Source organism: Cetorhinus maximus, chromosome 2, assembly GCF_964194155.1.
Source record: "Cetorhinus maximus chromosome 2, sCetMax3.hap1.1, whole genome shotgun sequence".
In the NCBI taxonomy this organism is placed as follows: domain Eukaryota; kingdom Metazoa; phylum Chordata; class Chondrichthyes; order Lamniformes; family Cetorhinidae; genus Cetorhinus; species Cetorhinus maximus.
This window is the reverse complement of record NC_135880.1, coordinates 55,063,159-55,078,673: the sequence shown is the minus strand read 5'-3', so window position 1 is coordinate 55,078,673 and position 15,515 is coordinate 55,063,159. Positions and strand designations below refer to the sequence as shown.

At 38.6% G+C, this 15,515-nt stretch overlaps 1 long non-coding RNA gene across 3 annotated transcripts in view; it reads left to right on the top strand.

Annotated features, from left to right (window-relative positions):
• The first annotated feature begins 245 nt into the window (after positions 1–245).
• The window catches only part of LOC144694466 (uncharacterized), a 261,059-nt gene continuing 245,789 nt past the window's right edge, over positions 246–15,515 (top strand). For all 3 annotated transcript variants that reach the window (XR_013579760.1, XR_013579759.1, XR_013579758.1), the window contains exons 1-2: positions 246–871; positions 2,813–2,866. This is a non-coding gene — a long non-coding RNA (uncharacterized LOC144694466). The remainder of the gene's footprint in view (positions 872–2,812; positions 2,867–15,515) is intronic.

Here is a 15,515-nt window from a genome sequence, read left to right as displayed (position 1 = left end):
TCGCAGCTTCTCGGCTCGTCACAATGTCAGATGGACAGCGGTCAATGTCTGGAGCTCTGTGTGGAAAAAAAAATGAGCGCTCTTTGAAAGAGGGAAAAAGTTCAGCAATTAAAAGCCTAATAATGGGGCGTAAACACGTGAACTTCCCGGCGGGCCTGTTAACTCCCCACACACACACACATACACACACGAAAATATGTTTTTTTTAACAGAAAAAACAAGGGAGTTTCTTGTCAGCTCTTGGCTCTATTCAAGTAAATTCTCATTTGTTGTGTCTGTCAGACAGGGTCTGTGTGTGTTGGGGTGGTGGGGGGGGGGGGGGGGGGTGGTGGTTGGGAGCGGTTGGTGGGGGGGAGCGGTTTGAAGAAATACATTATTCGCCAAATGAGAGAAGGCACGGCGTATTCTGGGAATGGCCCTTCCACACACAAAAAAATCAGATCATGCAAGGAATGAACAATAGGGCTTCAGTTCATCAGCAACAAAAGAAATGGGGAAGTTATTTGATTTTCAGACCACGTCCCCGCCAGAGGGGCTGGACAATCTTCATCCCGGCCCCCCCAAAAAAACTTGCAGACAGTACCGTCACTTTTTTTTTTACTTCTTGGGCTTGGGACAGCAAAATGTTATGGGAAAAAAAGTTATTTTCCTTAAAGAGTGGAAGGTTTCCTCTCCTCTATTTCAGTGTCATTTCAACCAGAATAATGTGGAAATAAGCGGCTATTGTGAATGAAATTGACGAGGAATGGCATTGGTTGCTTGTGGGCCGATGAAGAAGTCAAAACTTGCCAAGAGGACCTTTCAGCTGCGGGGTTTTGTGCATCAAGATTTCAGAAATGAAACCACCTTGAAGTTTACGTTCTACCAGTCTGTAAGTATACACATCTTACATCTGGTTGCACTATATGACAATCCGTGCCAGTGGCAATTCTAACGTTTAGTTAAATGATATTTTAATCTTAAATCAATGTCTGTGTTTTAATTCAGTTAATGATTTAGCTGATTATATTATGAATTACATCCGTGTAATAAATCGTGAAAATGCTGCAATAACTTTGGCATTTTTGTTGGTTGGGAGTAAAAGGTGAGTTCGTTTTACCAAATAGAAAATTCAGATCAGTAATGTAAAATTATTTTTCTCTGTAAAATATACAATATATACCCATTTAAAGTTAAACATTAAGAGCTGGTGTGTTGCCTGGAAATGAAAGGATGCTCATAGAAATTGTTATGGTAATTATTTTAATGGTGTTGAACTTGATTTTGACTGTTTACATTACTCGATTGTAAGGGGGGAGGGGGTAAAGGATTTAGTTTAATCATTTCGAAGTGCTTCTGAACAGAAAAAGAGGTGGACATTGCATTCCATAGTTTACAGCATGCTGACATTTGACCGTACGAAACTTCATCAGTTGTGCATTTTGGTCAGATATATTCACTCCATTCACTCGGCTCCACAATCTCGTCCTGTATCTATGTTTCTATCTTAATCTATTATGTTTCACGCTATATTATCTGTGAATCTGGCTCCTGTCTATCGGTTTGGATAAGGCTACAGTATTTAGCAGACGATTCTGGTGTTTCAATTATGATTCTAAAACATTTCATCATAATCTGTGGCTGGAACTCTGCTAAATTATGAAGTTGATGGAGTTGTTACTAGTCTAGATTACTGACAGGCAGGCGCAGAGACAAGGCTCTGCCTGTGGATCTCCATTCAAAGTGCAGCTTGTCCTAGATAGCAGTGTGTTTTCAGTAGGGTACCCAATATGTATGGGCAAGGTGTATTTTATCAGGATAATGATTCCAGGTACCAGGCTGAAAATAATCTAATGCCGCTATCAGTAGTGAGTTTGCATTATTGACATGGCTGTTGAGTTGTTTGTTTTATTATCAGAGTTGCCACGTTCTGTTTCAGAGAGAGATACGCAATCTTCGTTGGCCGAGTTGAATTGAGTCTCATGGCCACGGTCAGTGGCACTCAGAGAGGCTTCAGAGCTCGACAACAGGGTAGAGATCAGGGAGCGTTTTGCTGCAAACAATCCAGTCTTTCAGCGGAAATCAGAACTAGGGCACGCATTTATATTTTAATAAATGCGGCCAACTGAGCGTGCATTATGTTTCTTTTGTCTGCAGGTTAACACATATCGCTCATAGTGTATTTTTATTGTGTTTTCACCACTTTGGAAACAAAACTATAACCCAAACATTGGAATAATATTTAAAGATAGGAGCAGATGTAGCGTTGTGTTACTTTGACTTATTTGAATTGAAGTCGTGATTTTAATAAGTGCGGAAGGTGGAAGGAAATCTTGTTATAAGCACATCTCTCAGATAGTCATAAAGCGGCAGATTGCATTCATATCTTGTTCTTGGCTCGTCTTCTCTTCAGTTCAAACGACCTGCCTTAATCTTGTTTGAAGATGAATACAGAAGCTACTTCCAGACAGCAAATGTGAACAGTTTAGCTTTTCGCCCATTTCATGTGATTCTCGCACACCTTATTTTTGTTTTATAAAATCACTACTCTGCAATAACAACAAACACCTTAAAACTGTCTTGTTGGTTGCAAATTTGCGTCATGTAATGTACAAATGAATATTCATGACTTTATTACACAACAGGGTTAAGTGGCCAAGGAGGAATTGAGTGGAACTATTTATATTGCAAACACCTCCCATGTCAGTAATACGTTGCCAAAAGACTAAACATCTTTTTTTTTTAGCCTTTTACTACATTTTAAAGTATTTGTCAAAATTATTGGCGTTCTAATAGCATTAACTAATCTTTTTAATTCGTGGATATTTTACAGGTTGAAAGTAAACCGGATACATTCATGTTCTGACACATAATACCGACGAAAACGGTAAAAAAAAACATTCTGTACTTCGTGTATACAAATGCATGTGAATTGTGTACTATGTTCACGGTATAAAAACATTTAGTTAATGACGCACTGGTCTTGTTATTGTGTCATGTAGGATCGTATTGACAGATTGTGGTACCTAAAACAATTGACTTCACAATGCACATACAGTTATGGTAAAGGATATGGCGCCCCAACAAAAAGCATACGACACTGATCAGCCATAAAAATAAGATAAAAATGCAAATGTTGTATATAGAAAAAAGTACAGAGCAGCACAGAATGCAAGTCAAGTGTTTTGCAAAAGCGCTACAGATAGCTATAATTAAATGGCCTTTTATCATACAAGATGGCTGTTTTGACTAGCAAGATCTCGTTTTAGTGGTCTGCGGCTTATTCATAAGCATGACACACGGCTCCAATGAGATAGGTGATTCCTAGAATGACTCAGTACTGTTCGCTTTAATTACACCCATTTATCTAATCCAGAATTAGGGCGGCAAAATGTCGAATATAAGTCTATGTATCTGTAGCAATGTATCACATAAAGCTCACGTGCACACGTACATTCGCGGACAATTATGAATTCTGAATATTAACATATGTAGTCGCGACATTATTTTAAGATCACGAGGGTACTTCAGATCCATGCCATACATCGTCGCTGAATCCATCTGGAAACCTATAAAAAGGTTACAACAGTGGCATGACAATCACGTCCCAATCTGCAGAGCACTAATGACATTTTCATTTAAAACTTGGCTCAACTAACTGCTGTGCTATAGGTACATCTTTCAAATGTGTTTTAACCTGAGTTTTTGCTGTATAAATGTAGTTAAATTTATGTTTTAGGCAATGGATATCCACACTGTATACCCAATGGTGATTTATTCACTTGATAATACCTGTGCTCCTTTGGTCTTTTACGATTTTAAGGCGGAATATGAGCTATCAAATTTGTGGTAAAATAGTTCCTGTTCATCATCTGCTTTAGGGAACAAGTTTTATGGAGGGATTGTGTCAGTATTGTCTCAATAGGCATACAGTTGGCAACTTCAATAAGGTAAAGCTGACCAGCATTTTGGTGTTCTTAGACTGGTCCCTGCATTTCGAAATTCTTAATTCAATTATAAACTCAATAGGAAAGTGGCTAAAATAACCATTTAATAAACTAATCTAAAGCCTCCTTTATTGTGCCAAAGGCGTATATATAGTAATAATGCAACCAAAAGGAGATTGGCAGGTTTGAAATTGGGAACATCAGTAATGAAACACGAGTGTATAATCGTCACGTTCACTATAGCCACTTCCATTGCCTTTAATTATTATTCCTATTAAAACACGCTGCTGCGAGTGAAAGCCAACCCATGTGACAGGTAGTTATTATTGCTGCAATCATTTTTGGCAACTAGTATATTTTAGTGACGTTGGCGCTGAAGGACTTTCCCCCTGAAAATGGTGCAGCTAACCGGTTAGGATTATATTTCCTGAAATTACTTCTCTTTTCGTGTACATATAAACTAAATAGCACAGAACTGAACTAATTTGAATTCCGAAAAGATTCATTTCAGTTTGACCGTTGTTGTGTATTCGAACTAATTCATTTCGCGAGATTATGCATTCTTAATACAAAATTTGCTGCAGACTTTGGGACACAGATATAATGAGATTGATATTTACACAAAATACAGCCCACTACCGAACTCATATATGAATAATTGTGTACCGACATCATTTCCACAGTTTTTACTGAAAACACTGTTAGTAGCTTTTAGCAGCACTTACAGTAGTCTATTACTTTGAACAGTAATATGCACTTATACATTGAAAATCGTATTACAAGTGTTCTTCGTGAATTATTTATTTTGGAAGGATGCTGCACAAGGTGTATTAAGGTATGTCGGCATTGCCTATAGTTTATAGCACTGTCTTCTGTGACATCCAACTTACACAATATCCATTTTTGGTATACAGTTTTCACCTTTCATGATATCAAGAAAACCATAAGTTGTAACTGTTGCATTTATATTATGTAATAGGCCCTTTGAAACTGGAAAGATTGAAAAAAATACCGAAAGATTCCCCTCTGCTGCCTGTTTGCACGTCAGTCTACCATGCCTTATACATTGCAATAATTGGACACATTGTCATTCGCTTAAGAGCATAGTTAAGCAAATCCCAGAACATGTCAAAATGGATTGAGATATTTGTACACAATTCGCTTCATCATATTGTAAACCTATTTAAAATACTTTAGTATTTTTGGGGCGCTTTAGTAATGACTCACTATTTAATCTATTAGTTGTTTTAAATGTCCACTATTGTACTTTACGGTGACACTGGTGTCATTTCATGAAAATGACCGTTATGTTGGAAAAAAAAATCCACTGTGTAGTCTGGTTACTGTGCCAGCATTTAATTCAAAATGGACCTATCTGCTTCGCAGTAACGTTAACGTCACAACCCGTGTCATTTAAAGCCTTTCGTGTGTTTTGATAAAATGTATAATTTTCTCATTCTTTGGATACTGTGACATTTTATGTGGAACTAGGATTGGAATTGTACAACCAGTGCTACAGTCTGTAGTACCATTGCTAACGATTGCACCTCAGTTTAATTTATCGACTGCTTGTTAGTGTTTATTCATTTCCTACGTCGTTACATTTTTCCTGATATCATGACTGTAGTGAGAATCCTGAAAAGCGATGTACTAAAATAAAACGTTGGCATAGTCTTGTCATTGGAAAATTGAGATCAATGAAGAATACTGTGCTACATTGTAATACTTCTTGACATAAGTTAGTTATTTAAATAGTAATAAAGCATTAATGATCATTAAAGGAGCATTGTTTCAAAGGCTAGGATTGTCATTTGAAATATGGAGTTTGCATTGAATGAACAATAGTTTAAACATAATATCCACACTTATATGTATACAACAGACATGCGATTGAATAATAACAGGAGAAAATGATCACGAATATTAATTTGAAAGCCTCGTCAAAACAGGTAGCCTAGTTTATTAGAAACTCGTCTTGCTGCTTGCAACATTTAATTAAGTTTTAATATGTGAGTATGGTATCGTATTAATAAAACCATTAAAACTGATGTAGCGTCCTTTTGATTAAGAAACATAAAATAAACTGGCGCTGTTTCATTCTATATGAGATTTGTACAATCTCCTCTCTCTGTGAATAAACTCACTTGCTGAACACCTATCTAATTAACCTGCAAATCTGAAGGGTGTTATAGTGCATAGTGAAAGGAAACAACTCATGTCAATACCCTTTAGCTTAACAAACTAACCAGGCCAACACCAGACATAAATAGGAGCGGGAATTCTACATTGTCCTTCTATTAGTCCCATTTTCTCCTGTGAGAAGGATATGAAGCAACTGAATTGTGTTTTACTTATAGCAAACTAAATGTGGAGCCAGTCCATGTTCTGTAACTCTGGGTGCAGGTTTCTGAATGACGGGTTGTCTCCCTTTGAAAAATAAATCCTCGGGTGTCCCAAGTAAAGCGGCATATTTAGTAGCTACTTAAGAGTCATAGGCACAATACGTTTCATAAGACATTCCTCGGATCTGAGAAATAAAATGACACAGAGGACTCGCAGTAAAGATTTTATGTAATATTTTACTACACATGCTAATGGAACAGGAGAACACGGCAACGCGTTCGAAGAGTCGTTTGATACTTAGCATTCAGCCATTCTGTGAACTTTCCATCTCTGATCTGATTGTGCGCTGGCGATTATCGAGTACATTTTAATTGAAGAATCCCGGGACCAGACAGCATTTGACCGTGATGGGGAGCGATGAAAAACAAACAGCAGAGCAAATTGTTTGCGTATTTATACATGGACTTACTGCGTAGAGAGCTCTGATCTCCAGTTCCCCGAACAGCAAGGCCCTGCTTTTAAGCACTCGTAAAATGCCTCGCAGCAACAATGCGAGGGAACAGAAATTCAAGGAAAAAGGCACGTTACCCCGAGCAGAGAAGCTTTAATCTGTCCAAAGAGAGAAAGAGTCCTCCAGAGCTAGGATTGGTCACACATTATTTGCAGGAAGGAAAGCAAAAGGGCCGCAGCTATTTTAGGTCTGGCGACAAAATAAAGATGTTGGGGGGGTGGGGGGGAGGTGGTGGTGTGTTGGAGTCCCTTTGTTTCCGGCGGGAGCTGACGGCTGATCAGCCATGCATATCAATAAACGTGTACTTGAAATTTCTCATGACATCATCATTACCTTGGTCTCCCGCGGTCCGGGACCTTTGACCTCGACGGGTTGGTCCAGATTTCGGCACCGCAATCCCAATGATGGCCCTGATCCGTCTTCAGACCCCTAGTTGCAGCAGCAATGGTGCGACGGCATCTGCCTTTCCAGCTCTCCAAGCTTCGATGGGAACCGATTTCCAAATATATAATCAACCTGCCACCGCTGCCATTAAAACAGATACGATCGGCAGCAACTGAGGCGATCGCATTCCGCTTTCCTGAACGTTATGTCAGTTTCCACTACGGAATAAGCAAAGAGAAAATATTTACGCTATGTAGCGGCTTTGGATGGTGCTGTTGGCTCAACGTCTTCGTACAGCCTTTGTGAGAATGAAGCGATTTACAATGCAAATAGAGGCCTGTGGAGGGATGGATGCACCTCACTCTAACTCTGTCCAGATCATATCGAGACTAATCCGCCGATGGGGCTGCTTTTTTCCTCATGATATTAATACCAGGAGCTTGGAGTGCTAATGTTGAATATTAAGTTCTGTGGAAGTTGGGCAAAAACTTCGAGGGACGATGCACCCTCTCGGTGCCAGTGTACAGATGAGTATCTCTGGGCCAAGAAGTAATTTGAGGAAAATGATGAAAATGTGAACATGGCGAAATCTATTTCAGAATACAAGTCTGCGGGTGTAAAGAGAGTGGATGGCATCAGCAAACGCGAGGATTGAGGAAGTTAGTTGTTATCTTTGGTTATCTAGCTGTATGAGTGTATTTGCCCGTCATAAAGCTAGATAACCGAAAGTAAAAACTGCTTCTAGGGTCTTCGTGGAGCTTCAGACACAGAAAGACAATTAATGGAAGCGTTCACCAAAAAGCAATACCGTCGATGTTAAATTCGTAGGAAGTTGAACAGCTGGGATATCTACAGGATTCAATATGAAAATGTGTTTAATAAAGGTATTAGTGCTGATTGTGACAGAAGTAAAGTCTTAGTGGTTGCAAGTTAACTATAACGCAAGAGTTAACCAAGTGCCTTGTGGCATGCCTGCTCTGAACGGTTTGCACTGATTAGATCTGCATAGTTATTAAAAAGAGTATGACTGAAACTCGTGTCTCCACTTTGTAGCTGAAACATTAAACTGCTCTAAAGAAAATGGATACTGATTTTCGACTCAAGAATTGTTTCTCAAAGTATTTATTTGGCTGTTTCACCATGTGAATGTCGGAGGGGTTATTAGAATTGAGAAAGCGAATGGGATAGAAGTTTTAAATCAGAAAAAAAATGTTCTCGGGAGAGGATTTCTGTATCGTGGTTCTGAAAATATCAGCAGGAGAAAATTATACGTGGAGTATGTGACAGAACTTTAAAAGATACATTCATGAGTTGGCGTTTATAGTCACATGCCTTCCCAAGAAAGAAAGCAAAATACGTGTTAATGGGCACGCCGAAAGTGTTTGCGTAAATAAACCAATCTGCCTATAGGCGGTACGGAATAGAGGAGAACCGAGTTTCAATCGCAAGATGCAGAACTGGTCGTTATTTTTTTTAGTTCAGAAAGCAAAGATGCTTTACTCTTCCAGCACGGTTTCCTTGAGGAAGGCAATGAAGCAGAAAGACACGTTGGGAACAATATCGCCTCCCCCCTTGTCAAACTGTAAAAAAAGTGTCTTACTCTGCGTCTAGCATTGGAAATTAAACTGACATTTAATGAAGGAGACGAAAGCACGTCGTCCTGGTCGCTACCCACGTGGCCACCTTTTTTTCTTTTTTTTTAAGGATGGTCGGATATACCCAGGAAACAGCGTTGGCATCCCAAACTGAAATAATTAGGACGTGTGCAGACGTGGAAGGATGGGGGGGTTGGTGGGTGGGTGGGAGGGGGGGGTGGGGGGGCGGTGGTCGGCGAGAGAAGAGTCCGAAGCTTGCGCCTAATTGCTTCCGTTAAACGGAGTTCAGGAGATGTGAACGGCTGACCGCTCCGTTTCCCACGCTCGGGGGCAAGTGGCAATGTCGTGCCCGGGCGCAGCCGCTGACAGGCAGCTAGGATGGGGGGTGGGGAAGCGAGAAACTGTCAAGTGCAGCCCTCTATCTCTAAAACAAATGTGATGGCATTTCCCACCCACATCCCTCAGCACGTCAGACTGTGCCCTCCCTCCTGGGATCACCACATGTTCTGGCCCCTAGAACTTAAGGAGTGTAATCTTCCCGAGTGGACAATAGTTTCACTTAATAGCAGGCTATTATATCCCAACAGGCTAACCGGGTTTGGAGGACTTGGAAGCTATGAACCCTGCTACCGTCTTTTATTTACTCAATTCCCGTTAGATGTGGTTTAGTGGCGAGCTGTCTGGCACACGCCTGCTTAACTTTTATTACTGTAATAGCCATCCATGACACTTGCTTGTTTGCTTAAATTCATTGTTTGGGACAAACAACGTTTGCATTGTAAAAGTGTAAATGAGTGTGCTGTTTACTGTATGATTCAATGGCGCAGTAATCACTAACTGCTGTTTACCTAAAGTCTTTGTTTGTTTTAAAAAATTAGCATTACAAAGTGCACATTTCTTTCCTTTGAGAGTAAGGAAGATGCAGTCTAAACAATAAGATAGCTTGCGAAATTGCAGTTTTAACGCGCTTCCAAACGGATACTGTATTTCAAAGGATTTACTGCTGAATTTATAATTATTGAATTCTGATGTTAGGACATGATAATGGTTCCTGCATGTTTCTACTCAGTAAAGAACCGCTAGTGTTCAAACACTGCTTTGCTTTACATAAAAGGTTTTTGGAAGAATGCATGATTAAGAACAGGTTGTTTCGTAACTGAGCATACTGGAATGGGAAGCAATGGCCTTCAACCTATGAAATGTGCAAATAAAATAGGGAAGGGGTATTTAGAGTAATTTATCCATAAATTTGCTTATTTTGTAATAACCCAGTGGCTTGTAGATATAATTTCTGGAACAGGCTCAAAGCAATACCACTTTTGCAAAGAAGCGAATCGTCAGAACGAATTTGACCACATGCAATGTGGTATTACGGATGTATTTTAGAAGACAATCTACAAATACGTGTGCGAATACACAATGAAAACAAGTTGGAGGAAGTTTGAAGGCTGCGTGAGTGTGCATGTTAACTAGTGGGAACCAAGGATCCTCTTTTGTGGCCAGGGAGCAGCAGATTGCTGTGCAAGGCCAATGTTAAAAAGGCAGCTGAATTTAACACCATCTGGAAGAAAGGATCCCTTCACGACTTTCTCACACCGTCAGACAAAACTAGTGTCTCTTGTTCTGAGCCCTTGTCTAAGCACCCATACAATACCGAGTCATTATACTTTTGCTGAGAGAAAATTTGAGAACACAATATGGGTAACCATTGAATGACCACATCTCATTGTGCCCGCTTAAGTCGATTGAAATCTACGTCTAGTGCTATGAATGGTGGCATTGTTTCCCTACTGGGTCAGTACTAAATGTCAGCACATGCAAGGAAAAAAATTGCAGTCTACAAATATATGCCCCAAATTTAGTTTTGATATTTCCACGAATTCCCACCGCAAGAAATAAAGAAGTTTAGACTTTCCAGTAAATGGGGGTGGGGGAGGGGGGAATTGGGGGAGGGGGCTTGTTTTGACGTCTGTTTAACGCTACATTAAAACTCGAATGTAATGTTAGTGTTTTCATTCTCCATTGTCTGCTAGAGTCTTGTTTGTTGAATTTATAAGTGGGATAGTTTGCCTTGAAAGACGATTTTAGCTACATTGGTGAGGACGACTTTGTTAAGTTAAGTTTTGTATTGTTTTATTCTGTTTGGAGTCAAGGATTTAAACAAATCCACAAATTTAAGTTTGGGTTTTCTTTTAATTATATGAACTTTCTGATAAAGATTGACCCCCACCACATTCCCCTTGCCCTTTTCTCAAAACGACAAAAATGCAGTGGACGAAACAACTTAAATTATCTCCTTAAGGGTCCAGAAAATCTTGCTTAATTTGAAAAAACTGATTAGTCTGACCACGTTGGATTTGCGTTAGGGCAGTGTAATGGTAGGATTCACATATGCTGGCAAATATTTGTTGCCCATTAAAGCACAGTAACATGAACCATTCTAAAGTGAAGGTGCCAATCCAACAGAGAGGGAGTTGATTTTGATCTTCGGGGACAAACTAGACTTTCCACAGCTTAGGACATGTAGTTTCGCTTCGATATATGTTCGGTGTACTGAAAAAGTGAACAAGTCGACAATTCAATTGATCTTGCTGGTGAACAGGATGACAATGGTTTCAAGTAGTTATATCCATACGTAAGGACTCCATGTTCTGCATTTGTACACTAAATCGGCATAAAGGTGGCATTGACTAAGTATGGAGTCCCGCTGCATCACTATTTCGGAAAGTTCTTTTTAACTAGAAAGACCGGACCTCACAAGTGTGCCTGCATTGTGAGGCATTGTGTTCTTTGAGGGTGGAAATGAAGAGTGGGAATATACATTTGACATTTGCCTTATTTTTTTTTGTAGTTTATAGTTTAAAGTGAACCATTTATTTTCAAATGATGATGCAGTCTCACATGTTCTCAGGGAGGAAGATGTCATAATCCGGCTTCAGGGGGTGGATGCTGCTGCTCGGATGTTTTATGAGCATTTTAAATGATGGTGTGGACAAGCATATGTTTTGTTATTCACAAAAGCATGCAGCTCTTAGTTGTTTTTCGTTTTCATCTACGAGCAGGTCACACCAATGTGCACAAATTGTACAAGAATAAATAGTATACAAATACAGATAGAGGAAGGAGAAATGCATTGTTTTATCAGCTAGGTGTTCTTCAGATTATGTTTTAATTGGGGCTAGAGTTTTTTTCCGTAAATGTGTAAAACTCTCGCCATGAATTCTCTGGTCGTGAATTTGAACTTGCTTAACTGTTAGCAACATGCGGTTGGCTCAGCCGAGGTGGTGTGAGTGAGGAATGACAGCCTGCTGCTGCTGCTGCTACTTCTCTCTTTAATTGCTGTTGCCTGGGCCTGATATGAGCACAGCTGCATTGCTCCGGTTAATTAGCGTTGCATTCAGCCTTGCGCCGCCGCGCTCGTGCCACTGGCGCGGGAACCGCCGGCCACGGCCGGTCATTGGCTGTTTCCCTGGCGACGGCTCGTGAGATGGGCAAGGGGGCGCGCGTGCCCCTGAAGCTGCGCGAGCCCGGCTGCGGTGCAAGTTCCTCCCTCAGAGCCTCAGGGGTAGCGAGGAGACGATTGCGAAGCAGTAGATTACTCGTTAGGTGCACTTATTTATTGTTTTCATTCTTCGTTTTCCAAGTTATGATAATTAGCATTGATACTTAAAAATCGCGTGACGAATCCATTTCTTCAAATGATACCTTTAATTCTTCGAATTTCATGCATGTAACTGTTTCTTCTCAGCACTTTGAAAGATAAACAGCTAGCTTGATATGGGACGTGCTTTGCAACGTGTTAATATTGTACAATCTCCCCGCCCCCAGCCCCGGAACGTTTTGGCAGATTTGTTTGAGAGGCCAAAAACTAATGAAAAAGTCACAAATTCATTCACAATATGTTTAAAATGCATGAATGGTTTCTGGGTGCTTTCTCTCTCTGAAATCCAATCACTTCCAGTTTCACAGTTTTAATAAAACAACGTTAATTCTTTAGGCGTGTTTCGCAATTTCACAATCCACATGATAATCAAGTATCTTTGGTGGACATTTAAACCTCTTGGAAATTCCATTGGTAATGAAATGAATGATTTGCTGTGCTAGAGCATTAATACTTGCAGTGACTCCTAAGTCACTGAATGATTGCGCAATTCCACATAATAAACCTGTTTTGTGTAATCATAATGATTTGTGACCAGTGCAATTACGTCACAGTAAACAAACTTGTTCAGAGAGTGAAAGTGAGACTGGATGTTCAGGTACATCCATATCATTGCACGTTGGATCTTAAAAGGCAAGAAAATTCAAACTGTAGTACCCCTGCTAAAATAAGTATGCTCCACACGGCGGAAACACTAACCTGGTGGAGCGTATTTATAAACAGTGTTTGCCTTTCTTAGGATGCGCAAACATGAACGTGTATTTAAAAATATACAAAACAACATGAGAATCATTAAATAGAAAAAAAAGTTTTCCCAAGCTCGTCCATATAAGTATCCAAGGCATTATGTATTAAGTATGAATTAAATAATCCAAATATTAAATGTTAAGTACAGTATTTCCATAATTGAAACCGTACTACCACTCTGCAGTGTTTTTGAAATGACCCAATGGCGATTAAAAAAGCAGTTGAGTTAAAACACTCTAGCTGTGTATCTGAGTATTCCTGAGCACTAAAGCGTTTAAAATAAAGGTTAACACCTAGGTTTTAATGTGATACAGCACGTGACGCTGGATAGGTACTGTAATAAGTCGAATATTCAAATTATACTACCGTATTTATTTTTAAACGCGTGCACAGTAGTACAGTTTCGAATATTTGAACACTAGTCATTGATACAGATTTTGCTGGAGTATCATTCTATATAGTATAGCAGATTTGAAAGTTAGGAGAAAAACATCTCCATGATTGCTTTCAATAGATCCGTTTAGATGTTTAATGTTAAGGGTGTTCAATTAGACTTAAGGATGACGATTATGTAATTGTCAGTTGTACGGAAAGCTCAAAAAAATACATTAGCATCTATTTTATTGGAATGAAGGCGCGTCATATTGTTTGCACTCTCTTAAAACAGGCTTTAATACGGTACAATAATTATTTTAGACGCACAAACTATTGCCTAATCTATGTCTATCAACCAAAGATTTTACAAAATGAGAAATATCATATGTAGGATAGGAAACGTCAGAAATGTGCTTCAGTGATGACATTTTCAAGCAATGTAAATACTGCTGGGTTAGCTTCTATTTTAAACATAGGTTTGATTGCGTGGAACATCTGCATCTTTTTAACTGTAAGAAGATAATATAATCGCTTGTTAAATATGTTAGATGCTAATAAGTTGATAATTGTTTCGTTTCTTTTCAATTTGGGTTTAATTGGCAGTATTAGACAATGTCAAGAACTGTACTGAAGTACTGCAGTGATCACAAAATTGAACTTGTACACTAACAGTTTTATGTGCAAAGCATTTATGTACATTTGTTACTAAAAAAAATCCCCAAAATATTGCAGAAAGCAATATTTTGCTTTGCAATCCAGATTCTGGAAACCTGAAACAGAAACATAATACACAGCAGGTCAACCAGCATATGTTGAGAGAGCAGATAGTTTACATTTTGTGCATATACATTATTTTCAGTTCTAAAGAAGGACATGCACACACAAGACTATTTTTCTGTGTGTGTTTTAAACTTTATTGATGTATTCAATATTCAGCTATTCACTATTCAGCTGCCACAGTTTTGTTAGTAAATGCGGGATATTCATAATCAGAAGTTTATGTTATCAAACTCCAGGTTAACTGCTATTATTTGAGCCATACCAATGTTTGTCTAAATGAAATAATATTTTATTATTGAAATGGGTGACATTAACTAATTTGTGATACAGTTCTAAGTTAAAATTTGAAGGAAATGTTTCTTTAGTGTTAATGTATAATGTATGGAAAACATAGGTTTCTAAGTGATAACAGAAAGCAAACCACATTTTTTGTGGGCTCTATACATTTTCCATTGGATCAATAGTCACAATCACAATGAGAACTTAATAACAACATAACTGAATCTATGGAATTGGCAAATTAAACTTGTTAGGAGGTGTTTGCAAAATAATATCACTACCAGATGTTTCAGATGTTATCATAATTCTTGAGTGAAATTCAAACAGTTTATGTATTTCATCTGAAAACCATTGCCATGTTTAATATTTTTACATTGATCCTATTTATCTGTTTGAAATCAAACAAAATATATATGCATTTAATCTATCAGAAGTTATAGTTTTCAAGAGTTACTAGCATTCAACTCTACCACAGATAATTGTGATGTAACTTGTGAATTATATATAAAATCACAGAATCATAGAAACTAGACACAGAAGAAAGCCACTTGGCACAGTACACATGTGCTGTGCTCGTTCTTCAAACTTGGGTTGTTTAATCCCATAGGTATACATGGCTGGCTTGTAGGCCTGAAGGCCTTATTAATAGTTGTTTTATATTTAGTATGCAGGATACCTACAATCAAATTTGGTCTATAAATGGCCAGAACTTAATGCCAAAAAGAATAAATCTAGCAGTACATATTTGGATTACTGCAAAGAAAATTGATCTTTGGCCCATGCACAACAAAAAAAAATCATGAAGAAAACAATTAAATTGGGAATTCAGTAAATGTAGACAAAAGAACCTTGTTCTTTTAATATTATTATTTTAATATGTAATAACCATTGAATTATGAAATATATAATTGTAA